Raw genomic sequence first — 12,241 nt, 5'->3', positions numbered from 1 at the left:
CACTAGCCTTCGGCCTACTCGGGCCCTCAATAGGCTATACACACTAACGGCAGCTTGCCGCACTTCACCGATCTTATGACACTGGCACACCTTAAGCTCTATCTGGGCTCCCTGAATCTAGCTAGCAGGAGTCTCGTGCTCCACTGCTGAACTATTAACTGAGTTCTCTAGACTAGACTGAGCTCCACTGCAGACTGACCTCTCTTAGGCTTCTCTACTGCAGGAACTCTTCAGAGGAACTGAACTGCCTAGCTCCACCTTCCCTATTTATATCCCTAACGGGCTCCCTCTGCTGGTCTGAGGTGGAAGGTGGAGATGTGTGAATGTTTATGGGGCCCTCTTGTGGAGGATTCCATCAATACACTCTTCTAGGATCTGTGATACCAAGCGCAGCGGGGCGTCACAGATGCTATTGACGACGAGGTTAGGTTGCGCCTTCCTGGACAGAGACGGAGTACTGGAAGCACGTCAACAACTGCATCCTCAACCACAACTCCGCCTCTGACCACAAGTCGTAGTGGCTTTTCAGGTCGCATGGGCTCTAAGCCTTGCATAGCCTGGGCATTTATTCAGATCGATAAGGATGACCCAACTCGTGTTATCTGTAATATTTGTCACCAAAAGCTAAGTAGAGGCCAAAAAACCCATAGTTTGAGTACTTCATGCATGTACCGTCACATGGATATGAAGCATAAGTTGCAGTGGGAAGCTCACTGGGCCAACCACCGTCTGCCCCATCTTGTGCATCCGCGGCCTCTTCATCCTCTGTGACTGGGGGGACAGCAGTCACACATGTTTTGGGACGCAGACCTGCCACCTCTTTACCTGCAACAGCCAGTGTGATTGGCAGGTCGTCAGTTCATTGGGAAGTGGAAACACCTGCTGGTGTTGAGAGCTCTCTGACATCGAGAGCACCACATTTGGATCAAGGCAACCTAACATGTCCGCCTGCATCTTCCTCACAGACCGGCAGTTTGCCAGGGACACTCTACTCAACCCCGTCAAAGCACAACAGCCAGCCTTCGGTCCCTCAGAAGTGGACAAGTAAAAGACCATTTCCTCCTAGCCATGAGAAAGCTAAGAGGTTGAATTTCACCATCTGCAAGCTGTTGGCTACAGAAATGCTGCCTTTCCGCCTGGAGGACACAGTGGATTTTTGAGACCTTATGTCCGTCGCAGTGCCCCAGTACCAGATGCCCAGTCGGCACTACTTCTCAAAGAAAGGTGTGCCTGCGCTCCACCAGCATGTCGCACACAACATCACCGCTTCTTTGAGAAACTCTGTGTGTGACAGGGTGCATTTCACCACAGACACTTGGACGAGTAGGCATGGACAGGGGCGTTACATGTCGCTGACAGGGCACTGGGTAACTATGGTGACAGCAGGACAAGGGGCTGCTGTCCAAGTCTTGCCATCCCCGCGAGTTGTACGTCAATCCTCTTTATCTAGAAGTTCCTCCACTGCTTCTGCCTCCTCAACCTCCTCTCGGTCCTCCACCTGCACCCAAAGCCTGTCTGGTAATGCCAACTGCTTTCTAACTGCGCACCTCCTTACTATGCTGGCAGCAGGGCTCAACGGCATCAGTGTTTACTTTGAAATGTCTGGGAAATGTGAGTCACACAGCTGAGGACTTGTGGTCAGCTCTGGAGACCCAGTTTCATGAATGGTTGTCTCCACTGGACCTGCAACCAGGGAAGGCCGTGTGCGACAATGCTGCAAACCTGGGTGCGGCCCTTCGCCGGGGCAATGTTACACACGTGCCTTGTATGGCTCACGTGTTGAACCTGGTTGTCCATAAATTTTTAGCCCACTATCCCGGACTAGATGGCCTTCTGCAGAGGGCACGGTCGCTGTGTGCTCACTTCCGCCGTTCGCATCCCACAGCTCAACGACTTACATCTCTACAGAAGTCGTTGGGCCTGCCAGTTCACCGGCTGAAATGCGATGTGCCGACACGGTGGAATTCAACTCTGCACATGTTGCAGCGACTGTGGCAGCACCGACAAGCCCTGGTGCAAGTTTCTGACGTATAGCCTGGGCCAACGAGATCCAGAGGTGGGGCAAATCACACAGCAGGAGTGGTCTCAGATCAGGGACCTATGAAGTTGACGCTCCCCCTTGGGCCGTGGGGTACCCGGAGCCAGGCCGGTAGACGCTGGGGGTTGTAGTCACTGTGGCGGTGACCCGGTCCGTTACCCAGGGCGGTCAATCCAACGGTAATTTGTATATATGGATTTTATAATGTCCGACTACGCCACCTGTGGAGTGCGGCCAAAGGGGCCGCCGCTGCGGAACAGTCCTCTGAAGCTGGTGGTTTTGCTGCAATGGTATTATTACTCACCACAGGAAGAGTGTAGCTTCAGGGCAGTGTGGGTGGATGATGGTGGTTGTAGTTCAGGGAGTCAGTAATGAACACAGAGTCCGTGTGATGCAGTCCCAAGATCTTTACTCACAGTTGTTGCAGTCCAGATTACAGGTACCAGAGCTATCTCACCCGTCGTGCTGTGCGTACTCAGTGAGGGGCTCAGTCCACCCCCAGATAGCTCCGGAGTACTTAGCAGGACCCCCTTCTGTGTGTCCTTTCTCTGGCCTTCTCCCTGCACCTCACACCCAGTGACACTTCTATCCGGTATCCTCGGGCCTTGGCGGGCGACTTGTGTTCCGTCCCCTGGGTCCTATGTGGCTACCTTCTTAGTGAGACTGGTGTGGACTTTTGCCTGCAGTACATGAAATGCTGCAGCCTCCGGTTTCTAGTTGAGCCTTGCTGTTTCTCCTCTAGTTGAGGGACCGGTTCCCCTTATCTGGCCTGACCCCTCTACCTCCTGGTAGCAGCGGGAGTACAGGTGGCCTTCTGCACGGCCCGTAGCCCTAGGGTCCCTTCGGTTCCTGGAGCCTTCCTGCTCCCACTCCTCTCTTCTCTCCTTCAGTCCTGGGCCTCCCAGGCTAGGCCCGCCTCTGGAGCAGAGCTCATGCCGAGCCTCTGCTCCTGTCACTTTTCCTCCTCTGACTGGCTTGCTCTTTCTAAGATGGCTTCCTATTTATATTCTCCCTGTCATGTGCTCCCCTAAGCTGCTCCCCTAAGCACCCACTACATAGGATCCTCCCACCAGCTAGGGACCTGGGACTGTGCTCTCCCTTAGGAGCAATCTCGCCCTAACCCCACTGCGGGTATGTGTTGGATGCAGGTGTTAGGGTCCCGAGCCATACGCCTTCCTTACCTGAGGGTGAGATACCACACCTCTGGGTGAGATGCAGTAACTCTGTGGTGACTGCACCCTCAGGGGCGCCACACACCTTTCTGCACAGTTTTGAAATGGCGACGAAGATGTTTAGTGCTGACGACGATGCCATTATCAGCATATCTATTCCGGTGATTTACATGCTGGAGCACACATTAAACAGAATTCAGAGTCAGGTGGTCGGACAAGAGGAGGTGGAGGAAGTAGAGGAGGAGTCGTATGCGGAAGGGATAACATCTCCAAGGTCCAGACGGTTGGCAGCACCAAGGAGGCAGGCATGGGAGGGTGGGGGAGAGGGATTAAACAGGGCGCATGGTAGCAGCCAAACTGTTGAGGAAGGTGCAGGAGCCGACGAAGAAGTGGAGGATGAACTGGCGATGGGCATGGAAGACTCATCAGATGAGGGAGACCTTGATCACATTTCTGTTGTGCGAGGTTGGGGGGAGAGGGCAGAGGAAAGAAGCATGATTCTTACCTCGCTACCAACACAACAAGGACTTGGTCCTCCTGGATGCGCAAGACACATGAGTGCCTTCTTGCTGCACTACCTGCAACATGACCCTCAGATTACAGAATTCGAAGTAATCTCGACTACTGGGTTGCCACACTCTTAGATCCCCGGTACAAAAGTAAATTTGCCAAAATAATTCCTGCCATAAAAAGGGATTGACGCATGCAGGAGTATCTGCAGACGCTGTTGCAGAATCTTACATGTGCTTTTCCACAAAACACCAGTGGTGCACGAAGTGAATCTCACAGTTCTAACTTGCCAACCGCGGGACTGTCGAGTCTTCATCACTCAAACCGTAACAGTAACACAGTATCTGCTGGTAACAGCAATTTTGTGAAATCGTTTCACCACTTTTTTAGACCATCCTTTGCAAGGCCACAGGAGACAAGAAGTCTGACACATAGTCAATGCCTAGAGAGGATGGTGCAGGAGTATCTCCAAGTGAACATCGAAGCCATGACTGTGTCACTGGACCCTTGCTCATTTTGGTATTCCAATCTGGAAAAATGGCCGGAGCTCGCCACTCACGCCTTGGAGATCTTGTCATGCCCTGCAGCCAGTGTTCTCTCTGAACGTGTGTTCAGCGCTGCTGATGGTGTGCTGACAGATAAGCGCACGCGGCTGTCCACTGAGAATGTAGACAGACTCACGTTCATAAAGATGAACAAATCATGGATTCGCAAGGACTTTTCTAATCCTGTGTTATCCTTGGGAGGCTAAAAGCTTGAGGATTTGGTAATATCACCTCACCAACCGTTTTAAGCAACTCTGGGGCAATTGATGCCACTTAACCCTAGAACGCATGACCATAAAAATCTACACTTTCATATACCTGGGGCCTTTTAGGCCCGTGTGCAAATAACATTGAATAACTCAAACTCAAATGACAAACAACTATATACATGAAGAATACCTAGAGTTTCAAAATTCTAACTAAAGTAATCTTGCAGAAAATAGAAAACAATTAACAGGGCGGGACTGCGAGGCCCCAGGTATGCGTTCTAGGGTTAAGTGGTGTCTGTGCCACAATTTTGGGAAAAAATGGAAACTCTTTTTGGAGTCCCCTTGCTGTGTCTTACGTGACGTTGGCATCGTCAATTCCAGGTGGGTTGGGTCGCTCCCCCCCCCCTTTTAACTGTAAGAAACTACATACACTATGGCTTGGGGTAACACAGATGATTGAGTCTGAAGAGCTGTTTACTCAGAGGTCTGCTCCAAATCTTCAGTGTCTGCTAGTCAGCGTAGAATTTTTAACTGCATCTAGCCTAGGCAATACTTTGGGCGTAGTAGCCCAGCTGCGAAGCAAGCTGCACCGCCTGTGTATCTAATAAGAATTTTTAAATGCATCTAGCCTAGGCAGACTGTGGGGACCCCCAACCAAACCCAGACGCTCAGCCCCCCTACCGCCCCCCTTTCCTTGACAATGCAATAATGTAACTCTTACAACTGGATGGGTGAGGATCGGTCACAGCTTTATTAACTCTTTATACTCATTCCATTAGAAAGACATTTTATTTCTAAAATAATTCAGCTTGTTGCAGCATGACCTGGGTCTCCACTCCGGCAACTTGGCCAACAAGTGTAACTCTCCAACATGTCCTTTCTATTTCCAGGCCACGGAGGATCCTGCGTACTCGTATGCAGGACTCTGACCCCCACCCATCACTCTTAACGCTTGATCCACTCCGTCCTGGAGTCCTGACAGGAATATGTCCAGTCCAATATCCATTAAGTGAACACCGTCGGGCCGTATGAGGCCTGCTTTATCTCCTTCCAGTTGTCGGTGTCGTACCACTACACCGCCTCTGTCTCTTCTAAATTTTGCCATCCGAATATTTATTACCCGCCTTGTCCGTTCGATGGCCGTGATGTCTCGCGCACCTTGCCATACCGCTATCGGCACAATCTCTGACCATACTATAGCTAGTTTTGTGAAAAATTCTCTGAAGCGCTCAGTGTCTAGTTTCATTATTGCCATTAGTTATGCGCTCTTGTGATGACCTAGGTTGTTTCCCCCGGCCTGTATAACTAAGATGACCAGACATCTTGCCTCTCTCCCTACCTTGATTACCTCCATTAGTACCTGTGGCCATAGCAGGCCTCTAATACCTCTCCAGTTGAAATATATGTTATGAAACTCTAATTTCCTCCCGCCTGGGCGGACTTTTGCCCTTTAATCTGCCCAATATATATACGAGTGGCCTATCACCCACACTGTTGGCTTAGCGTCACCTGTAAAAGAAACAAACCACGTTAGGATAACAAGTCCGGTCTTATGTATCTTGCCAAACACGTGGATCACCATCTCTCTATCCTCTGAACTTCCGTTTCTGACAGTCCTGCTCTTGCTGCTTCTGTGGCCACGCCTATGCGGAATGAGTGTGTCCCGTAATCTTTGGGGTGGTTCCCTGCCGATGTTATGCATTTATTAAATATAGCTTGGAACTGGTATCTTGCTAATGGCGTCCCATCAATGTGTGATAGGAACAAATTAATTTGTGATCTGATGGTTAGATATGGTTTTACTATTGTTACCCGACTCAGTGTACCGTTTGTGGGTTGTAGAAGTACCCAAGTGCCCCTGCCCGCTGGAACCATTTTCGATTTGTGTATGCGTAGACGTATTGCATTATTGGCTATGACTACGTCCTGGTGTAATAAGCCTCCACTGGTGCTAATTTTGGATTGAGGGACTAATTCGCTTATGCATAGCGCCCCGAAGAAGGCGATCACAAATGCAGTAGACAGTAGTGTTGCTTCAAATTGTGAGTGTCATGTTAATGGTGTTAGGGATATGATGTGAGAAATCAGTTTTAGTGACACGGGACGGGATGTCTACACTCCTGACTTGGCTGACCCCTTTTCCACCCTTTTATGGATTGTCTGATGATGAATCTTTGTCACATCTCCCCAATTTAGTAGTTGGAAGTGAAATGCTACTCCGGTCAGACACCGCTGCGCTGACTCCCCTGATATGCCCCTCATCATTAGCTGGTGGAGAAATTCTATGGTGACTTGATCTGGCTTGTTCACATTGGTCAACCCGTCTGCCTGCTACTAGTCATGTCCACTCTTCCCATGCCTTACCGTATGCTTGCCACGTCGACAGGGCAACTGACGCTCTGATTAATGGCATCAACTATTCGCCACTAGATCCCATAGGGAAGGTGGGCAACTGTTGTCCCGATGGGTGGGCATTGTGGAAGAGCTCTGTGAAAATCTGCCAATTGAATTGTTATAAAGCGTTAGCAGCAGCTTTAGACCCCTCAGCATAGTGGCTAGCGCGGACCCATACATTGTGTTTTAGGCACAGGAATGCTAGCCTGGGTAGTAGGCCTAGCACTGGGAGAGACGATGATGCCATCTTATTAATGCAGTGCGCTAAGCTGGTGTTTTTTGTTATGAAGCATATATTTTTGTAAGCCAGGAGCGCGCCCCATATTTCTATTGCTACCACTATTGGGAAGAAAAATTATTTTCAGGGCTAGATGCAGCGAAAAATTATTATTAATTGAAAAGCTGGTGGAGCTTGGTATAGATGGCCTAATACAATGAGACCCACACACTGCTAGAAGGCCAAATATTTTTTCAGAGGTAGATGCAGAAAAAAATTATATTCAGTTTGCAACCTTATGGAGGTCAGTATAGATGGACAAATAGAACAAGTCCCACACACAGCTAGAAGCCCAATATTTTTTCAGAGGTAGATGCAGAAAAAAATATATTCAGTTTGCAACCTGATGGAGGTCTGTATAGATGGACTAATACAACAAGTCCCACACACAGCTAGAAGCCCAATATTTTTTCAGAGGTAGATGCAAAAAAAAATATATTCAGTTTGCAACCTGATGGAGGTCAGTATAGATGGACTAATACAACAAGTCCCACACACAGCTAGAAGCCCAATATTTTTTCAGAGGTAGATGCAGAAAAAAATTATATTCAGTTTGCAACCTTATGGAGGTCAGTATAGATGGACTAATAGAACAAGTCCCACACACAGCTAGAAGGCCAAATATTTTTTCAGAGGTAGATGCAGAAAAAAATTATATTCAGTTTGCAACCTTATGGAGGTCAGTATAGATGGACTAATAGAACAAGTCCCACACACAGCTAGAAGGCCAAATATTTTTTAAGAGGTAGATGCAGAAAAAAATTATATTCAGTTTGCAACCTTATGGAGGTCAGTATAGATGGACTAATAGAACAAGTCCCACACACAGCTAGAAGGCCAAATATTTTTTCAGAGGTAGATGCAGACAAAAAATTATTTTGAATTTGCAACCTGATGGAGGTCAGTATAGATGACTAATAGAACAAGTCCCACACACAGCTAGAAGGCCAAATATTTTTTCAGAGGTAGATGCAGACAAAAAATTATTTTGAATTTGCAACCTTATGGAGGTCAGTATAGATGGACTAATAGAACAAGTCCCACACACAGCTAGAAGCCCAAATATTTTTTCAGAGGTAGATGCAGAAAAAAATTATATTCAGTTTGCAACCTTATGGAGGTCAGTATAGATGGACTAATAGAACAAGTCCCACACACAGCTAGAAGGCCAAATATTTTTTCAGAGGTAGATGCAGAAAAAAATTATATTCAGTTTGCAACCTTATGGAGGTCAGTATAGATGGACTAATAGAACAAGTCCCACACACAGCTAGAAGGCCAAATATTTTTTCAGAGGTAGATGCAGACAAAAAATTAATTTGAATTTGCAACCTGATGGAGGTCAGTATAGATGACTAATAGAACAAGTCCCACACACAGCTAGAAGGCCAAATATTTTTTCAGAGGTAGATGCAGACAAAAAATTATTTTGAATTTGCAACCTGATGGAGGTCAGTATAGATGACTAATAGAACAAGTCCCACACACAGCTAGAAGGCCAAATATTTTTTCAGAGGTAGATGCAGAAAAAAATTATATTCAGTTTGCAACCTTATGGAGGTCAGTATAGATGGACTAATAAAACAAGTCCCACACACAGCTAAAAGGCCAAATATTTTTTCAGAGGTAGATGCAGAAAAAAATTATATTCAGTTTGCAACCTTATGGAGGTCAGTATAGATGGACTAATAGAACAAGTCCCACACACAGCTAGAAGGCCAAATATTTTTTCAGAGGTAGATGCAGACAAAAAATTATTTTGAATTTGCAACCTGATGGAGGTCAGTATAGATGACTAATAGAACAAGTCCCACACACAGCTAGAAGGCCAAATATTTTTTCAGAGGTAGATGCAGAAAAAAATTATATTCAGTTTGCAACATTATGGAAGTCAGTATAGATGGACTAATAGAACAAGTCCCACACACAGCTAGAAGGCCAAATATTTTTTCAGAGGTAGATGCAGACAAAAAATTATTTTGAATTTGCAACCTGATGGAGGTCAGTATAGATGACTAATAGAACAAGTCCCACACACAGCTAGAAGGCCAAATATTTTTTCAGAGGTACATGCAGACAAAAAATTATTTTGAATTTGCAACCTGATGGAGGTCAGTATAGATGGACTAATAGAACAAGTCCCACACACAGCTAGAAGCCCAAATATTTTTTCAGAGGTAGATGCAGAAAAAAATTATATTCAGTTTGCAACTTTATGGAGGTCAGTATAGATGGACTAATAGAACAAGTCCCACACACAGCTAGAAGCCCAAATATTTTTTCAGAGGTAGATGCAGAAAAAAATTATATTCAGTTTGCAACCTTATGGAGGTCAGTATAGATGGACTAATAGAACAAGTCCCACACACAGCTAGAAGGCCAAATATTTTTTCAGAGGTAGATGCAGACAAAAAATTATATTCAGTTTGCAACCTTATGGAGGTCAGTATAGATGGACTAATAGAACAAGTCCCACACACAGCTAGAAGCCCAAATATTTTTTCAGAGGTAGATACAGAAAAAAATTATATTCAGTTTGCAACCTTATGGAGGTCAGTATAGATGGACTAATAGAACAAGTCCCACACACAGCTAGAAGCCCAATATTTTTTCAGAGGTAGATGCAGAAAAAATATATTCAGTTTGCAACCTGATGGAGGTCTGTATAGATGGACTAATACAACAAGTCCCACACACAGCTAGAAGCCCAATATTTTTTCAGAGGTAGATGCAGAAAAAAATATATTCAGTTTGCAACCTGATGGAGGTCAGTATAGATGGACTAATACAACAAGTCCCACACACAGCTAGAAGCCCAATATTTTTTCAGAGCTAGATGCAGAAAAAATTATATTCAATTTGCAACCTGATGGAGGTCAGTATAGATGGACTAATAGAATGATGCTATGCCCAAAAGATTTTACTTCACTAGGTGCAGTAAAAAAATTGGTATTCTATACACAGGTGGTATATCTTGCAACACAGATAGGCTACTCCACTGACTAACACACTCTGCAATAGGCCAAAAAGGATTAGCTTTGCTAGATTCAGCCAAATGCTGTGAAAAAAACTTGCACAGCACTGGCACAGACCTGCCTGGCAAAAACTGATAGGAACTGATGTAACCTAGTCCTGGAAAGGACTCCAATTACAATTAGTCTTTACTCCCACAATCTATCTATTTAAGAGCACAGACCTGCCTGATAAAAGTCATAGGAAATGCTGTAACCTAGTCCTTAAAAGGACTGCAATCACAACTATTCCCTACTCCCAAGCTATCTGTAGATTTGTGCGAAAATTGGCTTGAAATTAACAAGGTATAGCGCACACAGCAACAGCGGTGCCGTCTAACACGCAGCTGCAGCAGTGAGAAAATGGTGGCGACGGGGAAAATGGCTTGGTCTTATAGGGCAAGGACATGTGACATACACTGCCAATGACACATGCCCTTGCTTGTGTGAAAAAAAGCACTTCGCTCCGTGTGTGCGCTGCTGATAGGCTGACAGATTGCACCTCCCCACTGCAAATGCGGGAAAGAGAAAAAAAAATGCAGATCTTCATTGTTCCTGCAGAGATCCATCCCCTGCCCCTCCCCCCACCCCGCTGTACACTCAAACTGCGTATTAACATTAATTTTCATCATTACTGAGAAAAAATCCAGTTATGATTTTGGTGCACGAACAGTTATCGAACATAACCTCGAACAGCCGAATTTTTCTCAAATTGTCCGTGTTCGCCGAACGGCTCGAACACCGCCCAAAACAGCTCGAATTTGAGATTGGCGAACAGTTCGAGTAGAACAACGCTCATCTCTAGTAAACAACGTTGTCCGAGGTATTACGCCACTTTTACGGATTCACAATAAAACCTACAAAAACGAAACCAAAATGGATGTTCCTGGGAAATATGTTAAGGAACATCCTTTCCAGTGTAATGACTTGTATATAAGGCAAAATAAATAACTAAACCAAAAATACTCCCCCACACTTTGGGCTATGTTCACACGTAGCATTTCTGATGCGTTTTTGCACATTTGCATTGCTTTCAACCGTGACAAATGCATTCACCGGGAAATGTCATTTTAACATTTTACATACTTATATGGCCAAGTGGTGTGTGAGACATGATCAGACATATCCTGTTTCATTTATGAAGAAGGGATTCTGAAAGTCACAAAGAGTATTTTTATAGGGCCATCAGGAGGCCTTTATTATTCTTAAAGGGCCAGCAGTCGGCCCTCACTATTGTTAGAGAGCCATCAGCCGGCTATGCTTTGTTGTTCCCATTGCTAAAGAGTGGGTCTTCTGTACTGTTATTGCGTATGCAGTGAGTGGCAGGGCTGGCCAAAATTTGGATGCAACCAAATACCCCTTTAGAAATTTGGGCACAACCCAATACCCCTTTGAAGAGACATAGAGGAGGGCCTCCTGAAAAAAATGTTCCCATTATTAGTAAGTGGGTATCCCATTGTGTCTGCTTATGCAGTGAATGCAAGGGTTGCCGACAATTTGGAGGCACTCCAATGCCCCTTGGAAGAGATGTGGAGGTCAGAGGGCCTCCTGAAAACAATGTTCCCATTATTAGAAAGTGGGTCTACTAAAGTGTTGGCTTCTGCAGTGAATGCAAGGGCTGCCAAAAATTGGGAGGCACACCAATGCCCCTTGGAAGAGACGGAGAGGGCCTCATAATTTTTTTTTCCAATTATTAATAAGTGGGTCTCCCATAGTTTTGGCTTATGCAGTGAATACAAGGGGTGCCAAAAATTGGGAGGCACTCCAATGCTCCTTGGAAGAGACGTAGAGGGTCTCATGAAAAAATGTTCCCATTATTAGGAAGTGGGTCTCCCATAGTGTTGGCCTATGCAGTGAATGCAAGGGCTGCCAAAAATTGGGAGGAACTCCAATGCCCCTTGGAAGAGACGTAGAGGGCATCATGAAAATTTTTTCCCATTATTAGGAAGTGGGTTTCCCATAGTGTTTGCCTATGTAGTAATTGTAAGGGCTGCCAAAAATTGGGAGACACTCCAATGCACCTTGGAAAAATCGTGGAGGAGGACCTCATAAAAAAATGTTCCCATTAGAAAGGAGCAGGTCTCC

This window comes from Phyllobates terribilis, unplaced genomic scaffold (genome assembly GCF_046119375.1).
Source record: "Phyllobates terribilis strain yellow unplaced genomic scaffold, ASM4611937v1 Scaffold_10__3_contigs__length_209671492, whole genome shotgun sequence".
NCBI classification, from domain to species: Eukaryota; Metazoa; Chordata; class Amphibia; order Anura; family Dendrobatidae; genus Phyllobates; species Phyllobates terribilis.
This window is presented reverse-complemented; position numbering follows the sequence as displayed.